The sequence below is a fragment of the Sciurus carolinensis genome, chromosome 13 (assembly GCF_902686445.1).
Source record: "Sciurus carolinensis chromosome 13, mSciCar1.2, whole genome shotgun sequence".
NCBI classification, from domain to species: domain Eukaryota; kingdom Metazoa; phylum Chordata; class Mammalia; order Rodentia; family Sciuridae; genus Sciurus; species Sciurus carolinensis.
In genome coordinates, this window is record NC_062225.1 from 39606007 (window position 1) to 39630228 (window position 24222).

General features: G+C 37.4%; 1 protein-coding gene and 1 non-coding gene across 2 annotated transcripts in view; both read left to right on the forward strand.

Annotated features, from left to right (window-relative positions):
- The window catches only part of Sertad2 (SERTA domain containing 2), a 103065-nt gene that overhangs the window by 35159 nt on the left and 43684 nt on the right, over positions 1-24222 (forward strand). The window lies entirely within an intron of this gene.
- LOC124963803 (small nucleolar RNA SNORA72) lies at positions 14671-14803 on the forward strand. Its single transcript, XR_007104834.1, has one exon. It is a non-coding gene; the product is annotated as a small nucleolar RNA SNORA72 (small nucleolar RNA).

Below are 24222 nucleotides of genomic sequence, written 5' to 3' on the forward strand. Positions count from 1 at the left end.
CATATGTTGAAGACATTTAACAAATAAGTGCTCAGTTGAGCATAATAAACATCCATTTCTGACACCTGGTCACAAGTAAACTACTGCTGACTTTCCCTTCTAGGCAACTGTCTTCTGGCAAACAATGTTCTGTCCTCAAATTGGAGGGCTCTGATTTGCCCACTTAGCTACTTTCAGGAGCCTCTTCCCTCTGAGCTTTAAAAGTCTGTGTCCCCATGAGGGCTGAAAAAGGAGGAGGCACAGGACTTGGAAGGAACTCTGAAGTGCCAGGAAGCAGCCTAGTCCGCTATGATGGAAAGGAAGAGCCCAGGCCAGGTCAGAGATGGCTCAGGGAAGGCAGGGTTAGCCTCAACCCTTCCTCTGTGACTGGGCTAGGAAGAAACCTTACCCTAGGCTCTGTGATAGCTAACCCCATGGACTGTATCATTCCAGGGAGTTGCTGCATTCTTTTCCTAAAGCCACAGCCCTGTTTCACTTGCTGTTTTCAGGGAGTCATTTCTGAGCTTTCTGTGACCTTGTGCGTTCTACCTGCTCCATAAGAGTGCTACTATGTTTTTTCTTCCTGTTGCCACACTTTCTTCTATAGATTTCATGATTATTCCTTGAAAAAACCTTTTATTCTAGCTTTCCCCAAAGGAGAAATGTAGGTGTGCATCATCCTTTATTTTATTGCTTATATTTTGAAAATTTGGAGATTTGATAACAATTCCTATCTTCCTGGGTAATCTGAAATTCTGCATTACAACTATGATTAATTTTCTTTGCTATTAAAACTTTGATTTATTTTTTTAAAACACTTTTTTCTTATTTCATATTTTTCTTATCACATCAATATATGTTCATTGTAGAAAACTATGTGAAACAAAGAAAATATATGTTAAAAATAAAAGCTATGCTGCATTTTGCTAGATACTCACTTTGAACATTTTGATTATTGTGGTTCTTATGTTTTTTCAGTGAACACACACCTTTCATAAAGTTAGGATCCAACTGTGCATACTATATCTTAATTTTCTTATGATTTACACATATTCTTTGACTTGCTTAAAAATAATGGAAATGAATGAAAAGGAGACTTTATATAGTGCTGACAATCAGCATTAGGCATTTATTACTAAAGCATTTCTTAGGACCTAGGTAGCCTCTTGTTCAAACTCCACTTAGGTGTCTGTCTCAGTTTTTCAAAGAAGACTTAAAAAAAAAAAAAAAAAAGAGAGAGAGAAAGAGAAAACTTGACAGGGAGTTTTGGGGTGTTTTGAGGTGGTTTCCTCTGTGGATGGCAGAAATTGGCCTTCACTCTGCCATTTGAGTCCTGCTGAAAAAACAAAGCTGGCTTTGGGCTGTGCACTACTGTATGTGGTACTTGATTCTATATGCCTTGGTTTTCCACATGCCTTGCCAAATTGGTTTCCTGACCATGACCTTGTAGTTCAGCATTTCCTCTTCCCTCCACCCGTTTCCTGCCTTCACTTTTGATCATTAGAACTTTTCTTTTTTCTTTTTTTTCTCATGAATCCCATGGTAGTAATGTGGCAGCCAGATCTGCAGTCAGGAGACCCCACCCCTGGTCGCCTGAAATTCTTTATGGAAAAGTACATTTTACAGGTCTATGCTCAATCAATGTAATATGAAACCACCACACAGTATAAATATGTCTTTTTCTTTCTATTTTTCATAGCAGATTTTGGAACAGAACATTTTTTTCTTTATTAATTTTGGCATCAACTTTGCTCTGAAGTGTTTTCAACTCTTACCTGTGTGCATGTGACTGCTACATCTTGTCCAGCCCTGACCTCTCCCCTCTGCTGCAGTTCTATATTTCTGTGTACTTTTAGAACATCTTCATTTAAGTATAGCGTTGTCTGCTTTAAACTCAACCTGTCTTAAATGGACCTAATTATCTTGCATACAGACCTTCTTCAGCTGCCTTTTCTTCTTTTTCCCCCTTTCCTGAGGAACCCAATACTCTGAGTTCCCTGAAGTACTATTAGAATTGATAAGGGAAAACAGTAGGTAGCCAGATGCAAGGTGAGTATGTGGAACTTGACAACTTTCCAATCACTTTGAAGATATAATGAAATAAAACACCAATCACCTGGCTACTAAAATTATAAAATTTCCAGGAAAAAAAATTTAGTAGTAATTCTGTAAGATGCATATTACAAAATCACTTTTGCTGAAGGACTAAATACATAGGGAAGCTTATATTTCCAGATGGGAAGGTGTCAGTTCTCCCAAAAGAGATCTATAGATTTATGCCATTCCAACTAAAAGTACCAATGGCTTTTTTTCTTTTTTTTTTTTTTTTTTTTTTTTTTTTTTTGAGCCAGGGTCTCATTATGTTGCCCAGGTTAGTCCTGAACTTGTGAGCTCAACTGCACCTCCTACCTCAGCCTCCTGAGTAGCTGGAACTAGAGGCATGTGCCACTGTGCCCAGCTTGGAATTTTTAATAGGATTTAGTAAGCTGATTCCATTAGCCCTCAAAGTTTGGAGTAGCCCCACCAAGTATAAAAGCATACTGAAATCCAAAACATTATGGTGGGCTGGGGATGTAGTTCAGTTGTAGAGCACTTACCTAACATGGGGGAGGCCCTTCAACCCACAGCACTACCACCAAGAAAAAAAAAAAGGACAAATAGATCATTAGAACAAAATAGAATCCAGAAAAAGACTTTAGAACTAAATGATAAATATAGCATTTAAAATTAGAAGGAAGTGGATGTACTGTTTGGTAAATTAGGAGAGACACAGAAAACATTGGAAAGGTCTTCAGGTGCCAGTATGCATGGTGTATCTCTTGGAGAATGAAATCCCTATGACTGGAGAACAGGAGCTATGGGTGGCAGGGAGACATGATAAAGAGGTGAACAAGGGTCAGATTCATGTGTCCTAAAAAGTTTGGGCTTTTATTCAAGTACCTTATTCATCCTCAGATTGGTAAGAACTGTTCTCTCATGTTTTATTCTATGTACTTTTATACTTTCTTTTATTACATTTAGATCTTTATCTGGAATTTATACCTGCTCATTTTATGAGGAAGGATGCAACTTTCATTTTTCTGAACTAAATAGTCTGTTGTCTCAACTCCTCTCCCACAGATTTTAAATGCTGCTTTAAATGTCATCATATGTCAAATTATTTTCTGAGTTTATGGACTTTCTTCTGTCCTATAAATCTGTCTAGTCCCATGCCTAGGTTAAATGCACACCTTCATTAGTCATAAGCACTTGAGTGACACGGTCAGGTGTGTATTTGTAGAAAGATTGTCCTGGACAGGTAGAATTGTGTTCCAGTAAAATTGAAGCAAGAGAGTCTCTGCCTGAGCTGAGCTGAAGCAGCTGGGGTGGAATGGGCAGAACTTGATGCTTGCTAAGATAGAGTGAGTGTAGGGAGAGGCCTGAAGATCAGGATGATGCCCAGCTTTCTGACTTTGGAAACTGGATGGATGACAGAGATGTTTTTCACTGAGAGAAGAAGTGGACCAGATTTGAGGATATGCAGGGAGAAGTCTTTGCTCTGGTTTGGACATGTTGAACTTAAAATATCTATAAAAGTTCTCAGAGAAATAGTCTTAGGCAGTTAAATTTGTAACACTGAATCTCATTAAAGATCTGGGTAGAGAAGCATCATCATAGAGCCCACTGTTGACATCATGGAGCAAATGGAAGTGTACAGGGAGAGTATATAAGTGAACAGGGAAGGATGGCAGCCTGAGGAATACCTGAGGGAGTAGAGCCTCCAAGAGACTACATAGAGTTGAATGGTTTTCTGAGAGTTTTTTGTTTTGTTTTGTTTTGTTTTAGTGGAAAAGGTTTCAATATGTTTAGATTGATGAGGAAAGTTCAAAAGAGGAAAAGGAAATAATTGATAAGGTTCTGGTTTCCAGGAAGGCTGAAAACAAGAGCCCCAGAGAGGTTGAGATGCAGAGAAAAAAATATATGTGTAAGTCGCTTTATCAGGTTGAGGTCAAGTTAAAAGAAATGGCTTCTGTTTCTTCTGTGAAGCAGGAGGGAGGTAAGATGTGGTAGAATGAGGGGACTGAGTAAAGTGCAGAGTTTGAAGTAGCTACTGTGGAGAATGGAGAGAGCCATTCACTGACCTGGTATGATGTTTTTGAACACGTGGAATTTGAACTCAAGGCTGCAACATCTGTGCAAGGTTAGGGTCAGGAACTGAGGCTTGAGTTCAGGTTTAGATAGGGACATTTGGGATTATTAGATTCCTTAAATTAATGGTTCAGTGGTAAATGAACAATTGGCAGATAAAATGGAATCAGAGAGTTTCCAAGAAAGATATTGAAGAGGAATAGTAGGAGAAATACAAATATCCATCAAGTATGACATCATGGTATCCAAGAGGTTCAAGTAAAAGGGTGAATCATGAGTGGAGTCAAAGTGGAAGAGTAGTGGGTTAGACCCTGGCTGCCCATTTGAATCACTTGGGAAGCTTAAAGCAGGTGCCCATGTCTCTGCCAATCCAATACCAATTAAGTTAGAACCAGTGGTCAGGCCCTGGCATCAGTATTTTTCTTTGTACAACAAACTCAAATCTGTAAGTAGGGTGGAGAATGAGGGAAAGAGACAGAGACAGACTGAGAAAAAGTAATTAGACCTGGCAAGCAGATCATCAGTGTCTTCAGGGAGCGCAGTTATAGGAAAGCGGGTGAGATTAGGTTATTCCAATTTGTAGCATGGAGAGCTGAATGAGGATAGAGTTTAATGGTGAGAGTAATTGGAGAGAACTGATGCTGCATGGCCCCCCATCTTTCTTATAAGGTTACATATTATTATCTACTATAGACTGAGTGGAGTGTGGATCTGTTTGAGATTTTGTGGAGAGTGGGGAAAATGAAGCAGATGCTTCAGGAATACAAGAGACTGCAAAGCTACAGTAATGGCCCTGATGAGCAGGAATTGCATTCTGTAATTATCTGGCCTCTGTTAACTCTGTTATTGAAGTAAGGCACACAGTGCTAATGCATGTGGTGCAGTGATATCTAAAGCAGGGGACAGGTTTTGAAGTTAGTATGTAAGGAAAAATTGCATTTGGACAGAATTGCTCAAATAAATCTCATAGGAAGGTGCACAGTGGGGACTGACATTCTATCCCCACAGAGAGCTGGTTTTCCCCAGCTGCAATGGAATCATCTTCTTCAATTGAACACAAGATGAAATAGTTGACTTGCATACAACTAATGTCATAAGAAAATGTGACTCTCTGCACTAAAATCACACTCAGCTTAATTAAATACTCTCATTAAGAAGAAATACTTGTGTCAATAAGAAGGGACACTTAAGAACTGAAATTGAGAGTACAAAAGAATGTTTTTCATCTCTGACTTCTAGGCATACAATGAGTAAAACTGAGAATTGCCTGTACTACCTAAATAGTTATTTTCCAGCTTTCTTTTTTAAACTGGATACATGTAATTGAATTTGATTAAATTAAATGCATACTGATGTAGCTCACACCACTGTATTTTTATTTCTTGCTTGTCCAAAATTTTCTTTGAAAAAGTATGATATATTTGTTAAGAGTGTGGGCCCTGGCTTAGACCTTGTATGTAGGCTTGACTCATAGTATGTGTGACTGTGTTTGTGTTACTTCGTCTCTCTTTTCCTCCAATTTCCCATCTATAAAGTAAGTATGAAAACAGTATCTACCTCATAGCTTTGTTCTGATGACCAAGTAAGTGCAAAGCACTCAATATTGTTAGAAGCGACTGTTTTAGTAATGGGGTATGTTGATTTGTAAGTGTGATTTGATATCAGAATACAACTTACATCACAAGGTCAGACTTTTACTAGAGCTTAGACTGTTGCTCAAAAAGATAATCTTGCCTTTCAAATGGAGCAGCAGATGAAAGAGTTGCTGGTGAAGTTTGGATATTTACTACTAAAGGGGGTGTGTGTGCTTATTTATGACTTAAAAAAAAAAGTGAACCTACCCAAAAGGGATCTCTCAAAACAGAACGAAACTAATACACCTATCAGACACAAAAATCATGGTCTTTGGACTAAGATAAATAATAAGTGCATTGCAATATAGGAGATTCCTAATAAACATAAGATTGATGAATTGTTCCAAAACCAATGGTGCCCTATGTGTTCAAGGCAGACTCTTTTAGGTGAAGTGATATGATAAGTTTGCCAGAGGTAGGTTTCATGAATTATGAGAGCAAAAGCAAGAAGGGGGGGGGAAGAGAGAGGAGTTTATTTTAAAAGAGCATCTCTATAGAAAAGGGGCAATGAAATGAAGTCTAATGATGTGTTGATGAAATGAAAGGGTGGCTAAAGATGAAGTGATAAAGTGGTAAAAAGAAAGCAGCTTCATTTTGATAGAGTGGGGGAAAACCCACTAGATTTAAGATTAGAGCATTTTTAGTACTAGGCTTTTCATATCTGGTTTGTGCAGTGGTCCCTTTCAAATGTGTAGTAATTACTGGCATAAACTTCTCATTACCACTTCTTTGAAGTATATCTGCCATGTTTGCAATTTTTGTTTTAGAATAAAACCTGTAGCTGATAAACATGTCCACATTTAGAAATTGTCTCTGAAAAAATTATCACACTTTGACTCAGAAAATAATTAGATTAAGACTCTGAGCTCTTTGAAATAATTGTACTACATAACCTATGTTTAATAGCACCTCAAAGAATTAAAATTCATTATTCTCTATGTTTTTAAAAAGTCAGAACCACAATGAGTTGAATGACAAAAAGTCATAAAACTTAAAGTTTAGTTGTCTAGTTCCATGGCTATTCCATACTGAGATAATTTATATCCTATAATCATATAATAACTAATATTTCTGGAGTATTTTTTGTGTCAGAAATTGACTAAATGCTTTACATTTATTAACTTCTTTAGTCATTGTAGCTCTGTGAAGTAGAGTTTATTGTTACCCTTACTTTATAGATGAAGAAACTGAGGCACAGAGAGGATAAGCCATCATAACTAGTATGTGGCAGAGCAAAGTCTGTATCTCTGTCTGCCACCAGGCCTTCAGCAGTGGGCTAGAGTGTTTATGCTTGAACAAAGATTCTGAGAATATTTTAACATGCTTGGACTTCCAGATTTCTTAATTTTTAAAGATGTGGGGAGAGTTTACAAAATTAACTTGAATTTATTGTACTAATTATGGTACACTTGCAAAGAGTTGCCTGTTTTAAAGGTAAAATTCTTGAGAATGTAAGTTCTTCAGAATGTTATGGGTCACTGAAACAAGACTTCCAGCTGCTCTGGCTATATTCTTTACTATAGCAGGTCAATAGCATGGATGACATGACCTGTTCCTGTTATCAATACTGACTTCCACATTACATGTCAAGCATTTTACTTACCACATTTTTTTTTTGACATTACTAGGGGTTGAACCCATGAGTGCTCTACCACCAAACTATATCCCCAGCCCTTTAATTTTTTTCTTCTTTTTTTTTCTTCTTTTTTTTTGAGACAGGGTCTCACTAAGTTGCCCAGGCTAGCCTGGAACTTTCAATCCTCCTGCTTCAGCCTCCCAAGTCTTTGGGATTACAGGTGTGTGCTACCATGCCTGATTTACTTCCTACTTTTTAAATTTATTATATGTCTGAGAACCTGGGAATAGGTAGTGAGTGAAGATATTTGAATTTGCAGCAAAATAAGAGATCTTTTGTTGGTTAGGACAAAAGAATTCCATTGCATTTTGGATGTGTTTTCAAGTGTTTTTCTGACTGGGCAGAATTGATGCAATGGCCATTTGAACAACTCTTGGTGGCCTTGAGTAGTTCTTTCATAGTTCCTCAGATGCTTTTGCTTTTTGTGTGAAATTCAGAAGAGCATTATGTACAAGATAAAACAAGTGATTTTCGTAGGATGCTTCACTCTGTAGCTGATCTAGTCTATATTTTTTCCTTGGGTTCTACACCTCTAGAATGAGAAAGGGAGCTTTTATTCCCTGTTAGCTCAACTTGGTAATATTTTAGGCTTACATTGCCATAAAGAATAGATAAAAATTATCTTACATCTTAACTGACTCCACATTAAATTTTACTCCTTTAGAAATTGCACTAATTCTTTGTATGTGCCTCTGTGTGTGGTTCTTATTAATATTTTGTCTAATTATAAAGATAATGTATGTTTGTGCAAGAGATCCAAATCATAAAAGTATATCCTACCTCCGCCAAGCCCTCCACTTGCTTAAAGAACAGGAAATAAAATCATACTACAGATACTATTTTGCTTTCTGTTATTTTCTGTCATAGAAATCTTTCCATGTTTTGAATAGCAGTATAATATTCCAATGTGAAAGGATATATTATAATTTATTCAACAAACTATTTTCAGGCATGTGTTGCTTTTCATTTACACTCTTGTAAGCAGTGTGTTGCTGGGTGCATCACGTACACTGACGTCTTCACACACTTTTTCATTTTCTTCCAAAGGCTAAGTCTGTTAGGAATGACTTGCTGATTCTAGCAAAATGTACAATAAACCATTTTTATAAGTTGCCAATTTGCTTTGGTGGCTGTACTAGTGTGAGCTCCTATTATCAGTGCATGAGAAGGTCTATTTCATTATACCTAAATTTCTTCTTTCCTGATCTTATTTATTTATTATTTTAATAACTATCAAATACCTACTACATGCCAGGGGCTATCTTTCCAATGATAAATGATCCAGAAATGTTTTTCACCTTCTCAGAATTCGTTGATTTGAAAGATTAGAGTCTTTCTGGGTTTTTTGTTGTTATTGTTTTGATTTTAGTACTGAGTTTTGAACCATGGGGTGCTTTGCTGCTAAGTTACATTCCTAGCCACCCCCTCCACATTTAAAATAATTTTATTATTTGAGATAGACTCTTGCAAAGTTGCTGAGGGTCTCACTAAATTGCCGAGGCTGTCCTTGAACTTGCTGTCCTCCTACATTAACCTCCCAAGTGACTGGTTACAGGCGTGTACTATGGTGCCTGGCTTCTTTCTGGTTTGTTTGGTTTGGGGGTTTTTTGCTTATTTCTTTTTAAATCTTCATTTGTTTTCTTCTCATTAATTTCAGTTTTTATGTGTATATTGACTAATAGTCATCTTTTGTGAATCGCATATTCATGTACTTGTTTTTCAGTAAGTTTTTTTTCTGATTTTATTATTATTTTTAGATTATTATATAGTCAGATTCTATCTTTCTAGGTAGGCCTCCTCCATCCTAAGATCATAAAATTTGTTTGCCATTGGACTAGCCAAGGTTCTTGGTTGCAAAAACAGAAACTGAATGTGGTCTACTTAAGCCAAAAATGGTATTGAGTGCTCTCAGCATTGCCAGGAAAACTGGAAACAAGGTGCTGGTGCCTGAACCAGAGAAGATGGAGTGGCATCGATGGGCTGGTAAGGCAAGCCTTCCCTGCCCCTGAACCTAGTGCTTCTCAAATAATAGTTTTAAGAAGACAGTTTTCCTACCGTTCTTATTGTTTTCAGGGTGTCTTCCTTTTTAGGTGCATTATCCCCTAATGGTAGTAAAGACAGCCAGAACTAATAGTATTAACTATTTTAGATTCTGAGGCAGAGGACACTTCCTAGCAGATGGTTGGTCTCATTGGCCTGTTTTGGGACTTATGTGTCTGTGAACCAATCATTGTGGCAAGGGAGATGAAATGCTTTGATTGGACAGACAAAGGTCATATAGTCCCTAATGTTGGGAGTGCAATCAGCTGGACTGGAAAAAAAAGAGGGGAGGAACTTCTCAAATCAAAGTGGAGTGCTATTAGAAGAAGGGAAATAGATACAACAAAATCATTAGCTATTGTCTGTGATCATGGTATCTGACATTTTTGATATTTGACTGGATTCTACAATCAGTAGTACAAAATGCAACTTACTAATTTATTATTTTGGAAAATTAAAATGTAATTTTCATTGAATTATTCTTTCTCAATATACATCAGTCACTAGGTAAAAGAAATAGTAAAATACTTATATAGAAAGTAAGTCTCACCCTTCATTTTTTAATCAGTTATACTGCATAAGAGAAAGTTGTTTGGAGGGGTTACTTTTTTGTTGTTGTTGTATACAAGGAACATGAATTCTTATTTGTGCAAGATTCATACATGTACATTTTACTAAAAGCCTATATATTTGTGAAATTCAATGTAGTGTTATAGGCATGTTTGTAGGTCTAGATAGTAGCATATACTAAGAAAGTCAAAATATAAAACTGAGAAAAAAAGAAACACCCTCAATCACATGCCATAAAAAGTTACTGCTATGTGTTATAAGGTAGTCCTGCAGTCATTCAAAACAGTTTTCCTTTTTGAGTCACCACTTGCTCATTGTATTTTCTCCCATGAATGTCAGTAATATGTCCTTTAGTAAACAGAAAAATATCAAGAAAACAATATAGTATATGAAAATATAGTATATGAAAGAAACATGCGTTTTTTTTTTAGAGTCAGATAAACCTGGGTTTCAATTTGATCTTTTAAAATGTGACCTTAAGTGTGTCTCCCTATGTGAAAAGTGGTGCAATAACTATTACACAAATTTAGGGATTAAATTATATTGTTTACATAAAAACAGTATCTATTATTATTACAATTTAAAATTGTTATTGGGGGAAGTGTCATTATTTTGGAAAATCAATTTTGCCAGTTATGCAGAGGCAGTTGTATGTCTGAAAGCAATACACATTTCCAAATGTGTACTGGGATTTATTTATTTATTTATTCATGTATTTTTGTGGTTCTAGAGATGGAACCCAGGGCCAGGCAAGCCCTCTACCACTCAGCTACATTCCTAGCCCTGGGATTTTCTTTTTAATATCTGTAGATTGGGGATAGCTATGGTAAGCTCGTGGTAAGGCTGATTGACCCAAGATAGGCTATGATCTGCTAGCTTGGATTTTTCTACAGTGTTCAAGGATCTATGAGATGTGGTACTCTGCATTTTCAGGCGGAGCAGCCATGGCCCAGTGGTCTAGGCCCCCAGGAACTGAAGGAATCCTCTGTAGAGCTGCCCATTCTAGCCCAGCAGGCTTTGAACCTGGGGCCACACTATAATTTGATTAACACTTTCACTTATTGATGGTCTTGTTTTGGCCCTTTACAATTGAATGACTTAAACAAAGACTTTATCCTTCAGGCAAAGCATATATTTGTTGTCTAACTACAGAGTTTAGCATTGAATAATTTTATGACAGACCACATTTGGCATGCCTAGTTATTCAGGGAATTTTCAAAGAACCGTGGAGGGACTTTTTAGTCACACATCCTCTCTGTTCTTAGTCATCTATTCCTTTTATGGTAGTCATTAGCAAATATCTCTCAACCTCTTCTATAATGTTTAACAGTCAGTGTAAGCTCTCTGTAGTGTTGGCTGTTTTGAGCTCCGTGTACTTAATTACAAGACAGTCAGCATATACTTGTGAAAACATAAACTAAATGTTGGTATAGTCTCCACATGGTTTCTTTTTCCAGAACCACATTAAACTATTTCGGCCATTAACGAACAGATTTTTCTCTTATATGACATTTTGGGTATTGTCTCTCCTCCTCTTGTACCACTTACTAAGTGTCATTGATTACATTCAGAATTAAGGAACAAGAGGACTGAAAGTCAGTGTGATTAGGAGGTTTGCTTTAATGCATAGGAAAACCGACATGTCTATATTCTGGGTCATCAGAAGCACCATTTGTGTTTAACTGCTTGACCCTGGTGGCCTGATCAAATTCCAGGATTGCACCATTGCATTGTACCTTCCCTAATACCTAGTAAATCTAGTTGTTTGGCTACCACCTAGTCTTCTTAACTGTTTAAAGTTGTTTTTAGGCTCTGCTCATGTTTTAAGAGTAGACCAGAAGAACTTCTTGTACCTTTTCTAAAAGTTTAATAATTTTCACTCCAACTCCTTCTAGCCCTCTACTTTCTTCCCCAACTCATAGATACATTTCCCTAAACATATTCATCGTGTGTCTTTTTTCATATACCGAGAAGACATTGGACTCATGGCTTTAAGTCAACACTGAAGGTAATAATTAAGGTAAGAAAACAAGGATTTGGGTTGATGAGTCAGGTAACTGGTAGGACCTTCCTCCAGATCTCCAGCACAGTATTGTATTACAAAGTGCTCTTCTAAATGTCTTGCAGGCCCATGACTCAGCATATCCTGAGTGAAACTTCTTGTCTCTCCCCAGCCCCTGGCTTCCCCTTCTAAATTCTCTGTCATAGACTCTCTCCATCCTTTAATCAACTAACCTGGAACTCCTGCTCTCTTCACCATACTCTACCCAGCCCTCAGCCCTTGCGGGGCACAGTAGACTGTGGGTCTCCTTATCTCCAGAGGCTCCCCCAGCAATAATGAGAAGGTGCACCATTCACCATGGTGTACTGTCCCAGGATCTCTGCTGACGACCCCAGCCCTCAACATACTTTGCTATTTCATTCCCTTGTCTTAATGAGCTCATTTTTGTGGTTGCCTTTCCTTGTTTGTACATGATGAAGTTTTATTCATCCTTTAAGCCCGACCCAAACGTTATCTCTTCCTTGGCCTCACTCAGCAGAATTAATGGTGTTTCCTTTTGTGATTCCAGAGCTTATGCTTCTAACTGCTCTACTATAGTGCGCCAGTAAATCTCTGTTGCTCTGGTAGTAGATGCCTGGGTTGAGATCCCAGCTGTCTGCTCACTGAAAAATTTTGGGTGATTGTGAAAATTTCAAGCTCTCAGTTTCCATTTTCCATATTTGTAAAATGGACAGAAGCCTCTACCTCATGAGGTTGTTATTAGGATTAAGTGGCAGAAAAAAGTACTTAATGTTCAGGGTTATCTTTTTTATTATTATTATTTTTAGTTGTAGATGAATATAATAACTTTATTTTGTTTTGTTTTGTTTTTTTTATGTGGAGCTGAGGATCGAACCTAGTGCCTCATACACATGAGGCAAGCGCTCTGCCACTGAGCCACAACCCCAACCCTCAGGGTTATCTTATAAAGATGTACTTCTGAATATTTGAAAGATAAACTTCTTGTTGTGCTCTTTGCTGTGCTGTGCTCGCCCATCTTCCTCCTTTTTGCACTGTGAGAGCTTCCTGTGTAGCAGGCACTGTGCTAAGAACGTTCTTAGCAGTGTCTCTCTCAAGTACCTTAACAACTACCCTTGGAGGGAAATACTGTCTCATACATTAACCAAGGAGGAAACTAAGGCACAAAGAGGTTCAGTGCCTTGTTTAGATGAGAGAAGAAACCAGAACTTGACCCTAGGCAGTCTGGCCATAGATCCCGTGTTCTCGACCACCATACAAGGTTACCTCATAGAGAATGCTTAATGCTTAATGTCTTCTGGACAAGTTCTGGGAGATGACTTATTGAAAGAGATATGCATAAGAAGTAAAAGAAATCATCAATCAATAGGCTAGACAAGTAAGAGAGCATTGATAATAGTCATGACACCAGGGGTGATCAGGATTAGTTATGGGCTGGCTGGTCCTTTGCAGATGCATAAAACTGTTGAGTCGGAATGCTTCTGGATTGCAAACCCAAATTAAAATGTATTATGAGGAGGACTTCCTTTTCCTCCACAGTAGAGTCATCAGTACTGTTTCTCCGTCCTACCACAAATAACTAGAAACCTGGACAAAATGTGTGAAAGATCTATTTCAAACACTGGACAGCAGGCAGTGTGACTATGATTTCTCAGAGAGGGGAATGGGGCAAGTCCCTTGAGTCTGTGGCAGACACCAAGCTCTGCATGCCTACAGTCTAACTCCACATGATCAGGGTGTGGGCGGCCCCAAATCACCCTCAGTTTGGTGATTTTCTGGGAGACTCACAGGACTCAACATTTAGTCATACTCATGGCTAAGATTTGTTACAGTGGAAGAATACAAAGCGTACATGAAGTGGGTGAAGTCAGGAAACCAGGCACAAGCTTCCAGGAGTCCTCTCCTGGCAGTGCTGCACAGGATACACTTAATTTCCCTAGCAACAAATTGTAACAACACATGTGAAATGTTATCTACCAGGGAACCTTATTAGAGACACCATGCCAGAATTTTTATTAGGGACAGGCCTTCTAGGTTAGCTCTATTCCATGATTTCTAGTCTGCTATGAAATATCTGATTTATAATGTCTGCTGTGAAGATAAAAATAAAAAGGTCCAAGGATGTAGCTCAGCAGTAGCACCCAAGCACCAGGAGTGGGGCAAGGGACATAAGTGTGAAAATAGAAGATACATCAAAGATGTTAGTTCTAGAACTGAAAAATACAATGTCTGAAGTGAAAACTCCACTGGATGGGATTCAGAGCAGATTAGAAATCACAGAAAAAAGGTCAGTGAACTTGAAAACATAACTGTAGAAACCGTCTAATACAAAACATGGAGAAAAATAACTGCAAAAGAAATGAACCTATAGATCCTCAGTGACCTGTGAGACATTGTAAGTGGTCTGATATGCATATAATTGAAGTTCTAAGGGTGAAGAGCAAAAATAAATTGAACAAAACAAAAGCCCCAAATGTTTAAATTTAATGAGAACTATAAACCCTCAGACCTAAAGAAGCTAAATGAAACCAAAGCAGAATGAATACAAAGAAAACCACAGCAAGGCACAACATAACCAAATTGCTGAAAACCAATGACAGTGACAAAATTCTTAAAAGACACCAGTGGAAATAAGACACTTACATGTAAAGAATTAAAAACAATTGTGAATGTTCTCGCTGTTCTGATTTTTGTAATAATTAGAACAGGTTAAACATTCGCTATATTAAGACCATACATGTGTCCCCAGACCTAATTCTTTCCCTGGTTCTGATTTTATAAATGCTGGTGATAAACCCAATCTAATTTATTATATGATCATTTTGTGTGACCATATAATGGCTAAAATTCTAGGTTATCTTGACCCACCTTGAGAAAAATGACAGTACAGCTAGTGTTAATAACTTGCAAATTTTCTAAAGAACATGTAGCCAAAGTAGGGAAATTTTGTTACTACTAATGCCATTAAATGTGTTGTAAAATTATTGTTTTTATTTTCTAAAAAAATAGAGTACTAAAAAAAAGGAATTAAATACAAGAATATCATGCATTCCACATCAGAAACCATAAAGTAGCTAGCAATGGAGTAACATCTTTAAATGCTGAAGGGGTGGGGAGAAAGCCAATATAAAATTATATACCAGGTGAAAATATCCTTAAAAAACGAAGACAAAACAAAGACCTTTTGAAACTAACAAATGCTGAGAAAATTCATAGCCAGCAGATCCATATGCTGAGAAATATAATGGGAAACGTTTCAAGCTTAAGGAAGAAGATCCCAGATGGAAACTTCATGTATACAAAAGAATAAAGAGTACTAGATATGTTAATATGTGGGTAAATACAAAAAAACTCTGATGTCCCTCTAAAAAAATTTTTTTAAAGCTCTTTAAATAGTAATTGACTGTTTAAAGCAAACATAATAGCATCACATTGTGAAGTTTATAATTTTCATACAAGTAAAATATATGACACCAATACCAAGAATGGTTCTTACAGTATATGCAGAGTGGTCTAATGTCATTTGAAGGTATAATGTATTGAATTTAAAATGCAAGGCAGGCACAGTAACACACAGCTGAACCCCACTTTAGGAGGATGAGGCAGGAGGATCACAAGTTCAAAGCCGGCGTCAGCAATTTAGTGAAGCCCTAAGCAACTTAGTGAGACCTTGTCTCAAAATAAAACATATAAAGGACTGGGGATGTGATTCAGAGGTAAAGTGCCCCTGGGTTCAATCCCCAGTACCAAAAAAAATAAATAAATAAAGGAATTATATCTGAATAATATCTGAGAAATTATCCAACCAACTATCCAGAAATTAAACTTCACACTTTTGAAACAGCACATAATATAAAGAAGAAATCACCAGGAAAAGTAGAAAAACTTTTGAATTGAATGAAAATGAAATCACAAGGGCTAGGGGATACAGCTCAGTGGTAGAGCACTTGCCTAGAATGCTTTGAGGATCTGGGTTAGAGCCCTGAGCTGTGGGAAAAAAGGAAAAAAAGAAATGAAGAATGAATAAAATGAAAATGAAACCATAGCATATCAAAATTTGTAGGGTTCAGTCAAAGCAATGCTTGAAGGAAATTTATGGTTTTAAATGCATATACTGGAGAAGGAAAAAGACTCAAAAACAACGGTTTAAAGCCCTACCTGTAGAAACTGGAAAACAAAAAACAAAACAAACAAAAAAAACCACAGCAAACGAAATCCAAAGTGAGTAGAAGGAAGACAATAAAGAGCGATCTAGAAAGTAGAAAAAAAGCAAACAGTACGAAATAACAAAAACGAAAACCAACTATGAAACTAAAAATTGATTCCTTGCGAAGAACAATAAAATTGATTGAGTCTGATTCCTTTTGTATTTTTGAAACACAATGTTAAAATGAATTTTTAAGAACAAAAAAAGCCAAATCCTTGGGCTGGGGATATAGCTCAGTTGGTAGAGTACCTGCCTTGCAAGCACAAAGCCCTGGGTTCAATCCCCAGCACTGCAAGAAGACAAAAAAAAAAAAGTCCTTAATCTGAAATCCATGACCTTGTTTGGGTATTGAGCTATAATAAAACTTTTTCTTTGGTACTGGGGATTGAACCCAGGAGTCTTACCACTGATCTCCATCCCCAGACATATTTTGCTGTTGTTTTGAGGCAGCGTCTCTCTATATTGCCCAAGTTGGCCTTGAACTTGTGATACTCCTTCCTCGGCCTCCCAAATAACTGGAATTACAGGTGAGTACCACCATGCCTGGCATAAAACACACTTAAGCAAGTGTGTTACAAGTTAAGTTATGATAAATAGTATTGATTTTTGTCTAAACATTTCAGAAAGTTCCTCCTGGAAGATAGCTATACTTATGGAAAAATCATATTTGGAAAAAACCCATACAATTTCTGTGTCTTCAGTTTTGAACAAAACATTATGTAAAGCAGGTGATGAAAATTTAAGATCAAGGACCATAATACATGTTCTAGGAAAATCCAGTTAAAGATGTTGAAAAACACATATTGTGAATTTGTATATTCCATTTACAAGAAATGTGTTTTCGTAGCTTGCATTACTGTGAGGTGGTATTCAGGTACCATAAAGTATAAAACACCCATGAAAAGAAATTAAACTATGCAGAGACCAAACCACCAATATGCCACATGATGATATGCAATTTTAATAGCTGATCTCTTCAGTTATAAAACCATTGATAATCTGTGCATAATAGTTGTAGGTTATTCACAGTGATGGAATCTTATAATAAAGATGACATGAAGTCTATCTCCCCAGCCCCATCATTTTGTTCCTAATGAAAGCAATCTCAAATATTCAACTTTGATTTGTAAGATAATAAACTACTTAATTGTTCTGTTCAGCAAATACTGAATACAAGCTTGAGAAAAAAATGAAATCAATTAAATTTCTCTTAATTTTTAGGATATTGAGTAAATTTACATTCTCTCTTAGCTTCTCACTCTGATTATTTAGTTCATGGATTATATAGATTTTCTGTTTGCTTATAAAATCTTAGAATCAGACAACTGCAGTTTATAGGAATCCTTTAGCCCTGCAGCCCCACCTGGACTGTTTCCCTCCATTTTATTTTATTGATAAAATTATTTCCAAATAATTTTTTAAAAATTCAGAAAAAAATCTCAGAATTAAATTATATAGTCCGGTCCCCCTCACCCCCGTTCCTTTAGCTTTCCATCTTTTCAAACATGTCACTGATTATGAGCCTTCCAGATACAGGAAGAAATGTTTCAAACCAAACCAGTTAGTTTGGCCACATTCTAATAGTGCTTTTTTCTAAAAGGTTTCTTCGTGCAGGGGATGGGAATGGGGGTGGAGGAAGGACATTCAATAATGAAGCGACTCAAACTGGGAATTTTGGACTATAGGTGGAACTCAGTTTCAGTTCTAATTTTTAATCTAATCATCTTATAGTTTGCTTGTCAAAAGGAGTTCCTTTCTGGTTTTTTATTATCTTCCTTCTTAAGTCTGATCTGAATTTTCACCCCAGGCAAAAGATTCCGAGTTAGTACACGGATAGGACTGACTCAAGAGAAACTTCATGAGGATTCATTTTTCTGAGAGAACCTTGAAAAGGGGATTACATAGGGAGAAACAGGAGACTTTTGATTGACCTGGGGAAGAACCAGTTTCAAGGGTAGGAATATCAGTCTTTCTGCCTGTTATAGCTTCAGCAACCGGGAATTCTCTAAGTGCTGTGAATCCCAGGGATTAAGTGTAACAGGGTGATCATTATCTGAATTGTTGCTAAGAATTGTTTGTATTCTCCTTTCCTATATGACATCCTCCCTACACATTTTGTAGTTCCTCGTATTTGACAACTATTGCATCAGTGATATTTTTATAGTTCAAAATAAATCAAAATGTGTTATAGTTGCGATTCTAGTTTCTGTAATTTTCTCTCTTTTTACTGTCTACTATGAGGATTTGTTTTTGCTTGGGATTTTATTGACAAAGTGGTGGGAAACAAATACCAGGTAAAGTTGGATTTTAAGATTTATTGTGTCAGAGGACAAGGTCTAAAACTATCATAAATTATCAGAGAGATATAAAATGAATTGTAACATTCTAGACTCACTTTGATTTTCCTTTTGATTTGTTATAATCAGTTTTTCCCTTTCCTCAGTTAAGTCCTCAATCCATGTGCTTCTTCCTCATTGCTATTCCTGGGGGTCCCCTTCTGGCCAAGGCAGTTCTTGATTGTTTCTTCTCAGAACTGCATCTTCCCTATGTTTAAAGGGGGTGAGGGATTCCTAGAACTTCACTTTTCTTACCAAGATTTATTTGGCAGATAGCATTTTTTAAAAATGAATATTGTGAAATCTATAAATTTCCCAGTAAAGATCTAGGCTGTAAATAAATATATGTTGGATTGAATGAATTCCCATGCTTAGATTTAATGCAGAATCAAGAAATATAAGATTATTGGGAGTCCTCAGAAAGGGACCAATGGATCCCTCAGATGAAGGACAAAGATAACATGTACCCAGTGGTCTAGTATTATGCAAAAACTGACAAATGTGAGCTCTTAGATACCAAGTCACACTGGTTGAGAAGAGGAGTGAGTCTATTCATTTAACAAAACGTATCCAATACCTGGAGGGAGGCGCCATGCAGGTATGGGGACTCAAGGATTAACAGGTGGAAGTTGCCTCCATCTTCCTAACATTGGCCTTCTAGGCTCCCTGAGAAAGCTTTTCCTTACCCAGAGGCAGCCATTCCTCTTCTGCCTCCCACTTTCCCTTGTTTTGTTTCTCAAGCCAGATCCAGAAGCTTTCTTTGTTACGTTCAGTTACACCATTACCTTGGAGTTCATGTCACAGTATAATTATTAATATGTTCGTTTTCCAGATTAGAGAGACTATTTTCTGTTTCCCCAATACTTCACAGAATGAACGGAACATTGTTGGTGTCCATGTATACTGCCTCATTGAATAAGTGAAAAGTAGCAGTGCTTCACACCCTTTCCATGCTATGACATAGAAGGTGGTGAAGAGGTGAATTTTTGTAGAGGCTCAGGCTTGAGGGGTTCCATTGTCTTGGGCCCTCTTTGGCTGCCATGCAGACTGAAAAACCAGCGTCTCAGCACACCTGTCCATTTTCTGGCACTTGGCACACTCAACAGAAGCTCTTTGAAAGTTGTGGGGTCAGGAGATTGTCATTGGAGAAACTAGGGAGAGAGCAGAAGCCATGAGCAAGGGCAGAGCTGGAGGGCTGAAGGGCAGTCGTTTGAGAATAAAGACTGAAAAAATCTAGGAATTTTAGCCAGTTGTCTGAAGGAGAAGCAACTTTTTAAAAATTCCTGCAAGTTAGCTTTGGAAGATGGGACTTTAACCTCTGAAAAGGCTGGTAATTTCTGTAAATGTTCCTCCTTTTTTTTTTCTTTTCCATCCCTAGCCTGTCAAAGCACCAAGTGCAAAAAGCAGTTGGTTTTACAACTCTGGAATATACTAAAAGCCCTTCAATTGTACACTTTAAATGGATGAGTAATACAGTATGTGAATTCTTGCTCCATAATGCTGCGAAAATTTTCTTCCCTACTGTATTTAAGTTTTAAATAAATGAATCATGAAGAACAACAACAACAACAGCAACAAAAACAGTTGGTCTTCCTCAGTGCTCGAGAAAGAGTATATACTTAGGGTGTTTGGAGTTACCAGGTTATGAATGAATTACTTATTTAAACATTTCCAAACCTTGAATATTTAGAAATTTGATATTAGTACTACTTGTGAATTTTGTAACGTTTTATAAATCTCACAGATAGAATTTCATCCTAAGTTATAATCAAGATACTATTTTATTTTGATAGAAAAGGAGTAATAAATATTTGTGGCTATATAATATCAGTTATTGCTTTGATATGAAATCATTAGTTCCAAAGATTGAAATAAAATTGATTATAAAGATTAATTTGCTAGTGTCCAAATTATAGCTATAAACAAAGATATTTCTGGGGCTGTTTGTGGCTCAGTGGTAGAGTTCTTGGCTCGCATGTGTGAGGCACTGGGTTTGATTCTCAGCACCACATATAAATAAACAAATGAAATAAAGGTTCATCAACAACTTAAAAAAAAACAAAGCTATTTTCATACTCTGGGTCGTGTATTCCTTTTATTTTCACATAAACATTTCCTACAAATTTCTAGTATGTGTAAAAACTGCAAAATCATGAAACAAAATGCATTTGTGCCTTTTAATATTTATTTTTTGTAATGTTTATGTTAGTTATCTGTTGCTACATAATGAATTACCTTAGAACTTAGCATCTTAAAACAACAAGCACTTATTATCTCCATTTATGTTAGGTCAAGAGTTTAAGCACAGCTAATTGGGTGCCTCTGACAAAGGGTATGCCAGTATCAGGCCTGGTCTCAGTCCCACCTGAAGGTTTGGAGGAGGGAGGGTCTACTTGTAAGCTTACTAACATGGTTGGAGTCAGGATTCAGTTCCTTATGGGCAGTTTAAATGAGGTCCTCAGTCGCTCAAGGGCTATTGGGTGGGGTGACATGTGGACTTCTGCCTAGAGTAGCCAGCTGCCATCAGAGCAACCTAGACACCAAGATGGAGCTAGCAAGAAGGAAACCACAGTCTTTTTGTAAACTGAATCTTGAAAACAACACCCCATAACCTTTGTCACATCTGTTTGTTAGAAGTGAGTCACTAGGTGAGCCTATTTTCAAGGGAAGGGAATTTCACAAGGGCATGAATACCAGGAGGCAAGAATAAGTGGGGTTCATCTTGGAGGCTGCCTACCATAGCATTTCTCTCAGGAAATTCTATGTAGTAATGTATTTTAACTTAGATTTATTTATTTTTTATTAAGAATTTCATGGTAACTCTTGAAAATATTAGTGATTCTCAAAGATGTGACAGATAAAGGTTTGGAGAAGATACCCTGGAACTATTACCATATCACCTTCTGTCTTGTTATTCCACTGCTCCTGGAGCATTGCCTTTGCCCGGGGTGGCTCAACATCCATTAAGATGGCCATTGGAATGGAGCACAGTGGTGACACCTTTAAACCCAGCTACTTGGGAGTCTGAGGCAGCAGGATCTCTTGAGCCCAGGAGTTTAATGCCAGCCTGTGCAACATAGTGAAACCTTGTCTCAAAGACAACAAAACAAAATGCAGCCATTAGAAAGGGGAAATGGGGATCAGAGATGGCGGGGATGGACAACGAAGAATGTCGTTGTTATAACCCATTTGCATGAACATATTCACATGACCACATAAGAGGCTAGTTAATATGGTCTTTGGGCAGTTAAGGATTCAAGTAAAAATGATTATATTGTGACCTAAAGGGAGTATAAATATTGAGAGGAAAGTCAGAAGCCTTTGCCAAAGCAGCATTAAAGTGGATGTCACATGGCCACGCACTAATGCATTTTATTCAGAGGGGAGCAAAATCATGTCCTCACTCAGAGCCTCTTAGTCTTAATTTAGACAGAACTCTTATTAACTTGGTTATGGAGTTTCCCAAACCACTGCAGATTAAGAGGAAGTGTAGGGAGAGGCAGGCAATTTGACAGCTGCAAGGATTGAGAGCAGAATGTCCAGTAACAAATAAGGGTGTATGAAAGGCTGCGGCCAGAGCTAAGCTGGCAGTGCAGAGGAATTTGATATAGGGGCAAACAGTCTTGTGAACTCCAGTAGCCTGGAGGCATTGCCCATTTAACAACAGTGCCGCATAGTAAAATGCTTAGATTTAGTAATGATTTGGAGCCTTCCACTGTGGTTAAAAGAGAAAACATTTCTGCACTCTTAAAGAGTTAAGCTTCATCAATTATCTGGAATGCTCATCTATGTAGAACATTCTATAAAAATGTTTCTGTCAAATAAAGGAGAGGCCCCTCTACTCATAATGCTCTTCACCTTTATCTAATCATCACCATGTTATTTGTATAGGAAAATGCTTTCCAAGTTCCATTTCTGAAATCTAGGACTACATATTGTCTCTGAGCCTGTGGTGTTAGTAATTTCTTTGTTTTTAAAGAGAGTGTTTATACTCATCAGTTCCCAAATATTTGAAATTGTAAACAGAGCAATTACCCTCCTCACTATCCACTCTTCACTATCCACACCTCACCAACCTTAAAAGAGCTTAGAACTTTCTGACCATGCGGAAAGTGTTATTGAAGACATGATTGTCAAAGATTTCTCTAGCTCTCAGTCTTGCAAATGTTAACCTTGAATGTTCTTTGCTATTTTTCCATCTGGCAACCCTTCACTCATTTAAGACCCAAACCCATTAACAAAATAAATTCTGTTATACATTGTCAATTAAAAAATGGTCAAAGATGGGTATATTGGCACATACCTGTAATCTCAGCTACTTGGGAGGTTGAAGCAGGAGGAACCCAAGTTAGAGATCGGCTTTAGCAATTTAGGGAGAATCTATTTAAAAAAAAAAAAGTAAGAGACATAAAAAGGCATTTCACCAAAAAAGGATATATATATGCAAAAGGATATTCAACATCATTAAGGAAATGCAAATTTCTATAAAATACATACACACCTATCAGAATAGCTAAATTAAGAAATAATGAAAAGTGCAGGGCACAGTGGCACATGCCTATAATCCCAGAGATTAGGGAGGCTGAGGTGGGAAGATCATGAATTCAAAGCCAGCCTGGTCAATTTAGCAAGACCTTGTCTCAAAATAAAAATTACAAGTACTGGGGCTTCAGCTCAGTGGTAGAGCAACACCAGTTCAATCCTCAGTACTGAAAAAAAAAAAAAAAAAAGATAAGAATAATGAAATGCCAAAAGCTGACATGAATGCAGAGGATCTGGGTCACAAACCATTTGCAGGGAGGAGTGTGCAGGTACTCTGGAAAGCAAACTGGCAATTTCTTCAAAAACTAAACCTGCCATTGCCACATGACCCAACAATTGTACACTTGGACATTTATTCCAGAGAAATTAAAGCTTAAAGCCATACAAAATCTGTGTACAGATGTTTTTAGCAGCTTCATTCATTATAACCCCAATCTGGAAACAACCCAGAGATCTTTAGGGAGTGAATGGTTTAACAAGCCGTGGTCTATTCAGTACCACTCTGCAGTGAAAATGAGCCAGCTAATGGTACCTGCTGCAGCCTGGAAGGATAATGCTGAGTGAAACAAGTCAGGCCCACAAGGTCGCATGATCTATTATGCCACATACATAACATTTTTTAAATGACAGAATTGTAGAAATGGAGAATAAACTTGTGATTTCCAGTGGCTAAGGTGGGAGAGTTAGCATGAAGGAGGGATGCAGGCATGACTGGAGGAAAGCAACACAAGGGATTTGTGTGTTGATGGCAGAGTTCTAAATCCTGTCTTTGTCAATGTTGATGTCTTGTGCAGTTTTTTGAGATATTACCCTTGGGGGAAACTAGGTAAAAGGGACTTGGTGCTCTCACAACTGCATGTGAAAATACAGTGATCTTAAAATGTACTTAAATTATGAACTCTTTAGAACTCTATTGGACTGTGAACTCTATAAGACAGGGGCTATCTGTATTTTCCCAGCAGCTAGCACATGCCTGACTTGGGGAAGATGCTGGAAAAGGTTTGCGGGCTGCTTTGGGGAAGAGAGGCTGAAGACCTGAATGGAATTGTCAGTACCTCTCAGAATGAAAGGCATCTCTGAACTGACCCATTCATTTAAACACTATCCATTGAGCATCCACCTTGTGGTAG